Source organism: Scaptodrosophila lebanonensis, unplaced genomic scaffold (genome assembly GCF_003285725.1).
Source record: "Scaptodrosophila lebanonensis strain 11010-0011.00,11010-0021.00 unplaced genomic scaffold, SlebRS2 tig00000089-arrow-pilon, whole genome shotgun sequence".
NCBI lineage: Eukaryota > Metazoa > Arthropoda > Insecta > Diptera > Drosophilidae > Scaptodrosophila > Scaptodrosophila lebanonensis.
In genome coordinates, this window is record NW_022060565.1 from 89624 (window position 1) to 92752 (window position 3129).

Sequence of the window (3129 nt, forward strand, 5' to 3'; positions counted from 1 at the left end):
GGTGTTGCATGCTTCAAGGCGCTAAAGCGAAAATGCTTGCCATCCAGCCAGCCGCGCGTGCCTCGCATCGCATTTTTCACTGCGTAATCGAATGGCTGTTAATTATGCCACTCAACGCATGGCCGAACAGCCACCAACTACCAACTGCCAGTTACCAGCTACCAGCTACCAGCTACCAGCTATACCCAACGACGCGTCGTTCGCAGCTGTTGCTAAATTATGCAAATCCACACAAATTATTGCTAGTATGCATATCCACATATACTATATACAAGTACATTCTACTCGTATGTGTGTACTATACAAGTACATATTCAAATTTCTTCCGCGTACGTATGTGTATGTGTGGCCAGTCAGCGAGTGTGTGAAAGCTTTGCGGTTTTACAGCAACACATGCCCAACAATGTCATTCGAATAGGCCCCTGAATTTAAGCTACGGTTTCAATTTAATATAAATGAATTATTTTGTAAGTCTTTTTGCAATCGATTGAAATTCATATGTTGACCAATTAGTGTCAATTTGTCCATATCACGTAACAAGCTCTTTGTACGTAATTTAGTAAAATATCATAATTTAGTAAAATGTAAAAAAGTTATGAAAATAATCGTTGTGTGTTAAAGTAAACATGTGATTTACTCTTTAAAATACCACAATTTTCTGTTATTCATTTCTGTTGCATGGTTAACCAAATGCAAAAAAGTTAAAATACTTTCTAATAAAATATAAGATAGCATGGAAACTGTAAGTACGAGTATTCGTATGTATTTGTAAGACCCAGTAAATATTCTATAGCTTCGGCATAGGCGAAAATATTTTTTTTTTAGCTCCTTATAATTCTTATTTCGTGTTGATTATGAGGCTTTAAAAAACGTAAACGTTCTAATGAGTTAATCAAGGCAAGATTTTGAAGCTGATCAACAAAATTAAATAAAAATTAAGACAATTAAAATTATGCTTTAATATACATAGCAATAATCAGGGTATCTGTGGAGCTACTAAATTGACAAGTGGCCTTGTATTGAGAATTGGAGGACGGTATGTTCATTGCATACTTTTAATATTTGTGAAATCCCGAAACAAAAAAGAATAAGAAAAATCCAACTTGTAATTTTTTCAACAGCGTATATACGATATTTTTAATTTAAAGCTGCCACAAATCTTTCCCGTGTTGAACCCAATTATAGATTTAACTTTTTGCTTTATAAAAATTGCTTCTTAAATTGGCTAAAATGAAGTAACATTTGTTGTATTTTCATTTTGGAAATGCGTCTTTTAGTTTATTGAATAGAATAAAGGAAAGAAAGTCTTGCAAATATTCCACGATTATCTTTGAGACATTGGGTAAAGCAGAGTTGTGCTTAAACTAAAGCGCTAGCTGGAAACATTCTCAGCTGTCCAGTTACCCAAAAGTGATTAGTTGTAGGTTGCTGGTTGCAGGTTGCAGGTTGCAGGTTGCATGTTGACCTTGAGCCACGCAAATGTTGCTCATGCACATTTTGTGTTTGGCTGCCAAGGCGGGCCAACCAAAAGGCAAGCAAGGTAAGCCAACACCAACAGTTAGCGAAGCAGCCAAGCCAAATGCAGCGGGCCAAAAGCAAGTCAGTCAGTTAGCTGGTTATTTTTGGCAGCGATTTTTTAAATGTGATACACAAAAAACAACATGCAAGCACGAAGACGAACGACAAGAGGCTTGTTATTGCAGCTGTTGTTGTTTTGTTGTTCTATAGTAGTTGTTTTTGTTTGTGTTCTTTTTCCCAGCTATTACTTTGGCATATCATTGCAAATGAATGAAATGCGCCCAGCACTTTCTGCCATTTGAGTATGGCTCACCTATCCGTGAAGGAGAAAGTCAACACTGCGTGTTATTTATACATAAGTATACATAGGAACCATGACGGTCTGAAAATATTTTCTGGTAATTTGAAAACGGGCTTGTCTCAGGTAAAGAAATGCATCAATATACTTTGTGTCTTCTTTATTTTCTGGTGCTCAGACCATCAATTATGTTCTCCAATCTCAGTTAATAATTAGTTGAGTTAAGTCTGTGCAATCGTCAATCTCAATAATATTTGTGGCAGACAGACAATTGGACAGCATGGTTATGCTGATCATAAATATATCTGGACGTTACAGACATGCAGTTGTTTATTTAACATAATAAAAAGTCCCTTATTTAAGTTGTAGCTCTTTTTTTTATGCAAACCTAGCCATGGTGCTTGCTTTGCCTTTAAAGTGCACAACAAATTGCTTCACTGAATTTACTAAAGGTGTATACGTATGATTAACTTTTGTGCACAAGAAGATGGATGTGGCGACAAAATGAAGAAGCGGGAGCAACATAACAATAAAGACAGTGACGATGACAGAGTCATGTGAGTGAAAGCGACACTAAAGCAGACGCAGACATACCCAAGTAAGTATGAGGGCGCAAAGAGGTAAAAGGCAGACGCATAGACAAAAGGAATGGCACACACAATGGCTGGCTGGCTGGCTGCCTGCCTGACTGACTGGCTGACTGGCTGGTCTGTACAAAGACAAACACACACGCACTCACATTAATGCCAAAAAGTGTCAGGCATGTGTGTGTGTGTGTGAGCTTATTTCCATTGTTAGCTGCCTTTGTTACTTGTTTCTCGCTGCTGTTCATGTTGTTGGCGTTAATGTTGCTTGTCGCTAACAGCAGCAGCCACAGCACCAGCACCAGCAACAGGGATCAAAAGTCAAGAACAATAACAGCACAACAAAACAGCAGCGCCAGCAATGAAAACAACAGCAACAAAACTGTTCTCTCTATACACACTGGAAGTAAAAAACATTGAAAAGTCAAGTTGCAAGTTGAAATGTGTGGCAAGTGTTTGGCCTCTGGTCGCCTTATTTGTCCCATGTACCAAGTCTCGTGTTAGTCAAGTGAAAGTGTCAGCATAGTTGTCTCCAACACATAGGCACATACAGTAGCATATTAATAACAAGAACTTCTTTGTTACAGATCAATAGCAGAAGTCCAAATAGTTTTGCAACATCTATCTTCCTACAATGTGAGATATGTCTGTTATAGTATACACCTAATTCTGTTTTAACACGGTAGATTGGTTCCTGAAACAACCGTGTAAAAGAAGGCATTGATCATA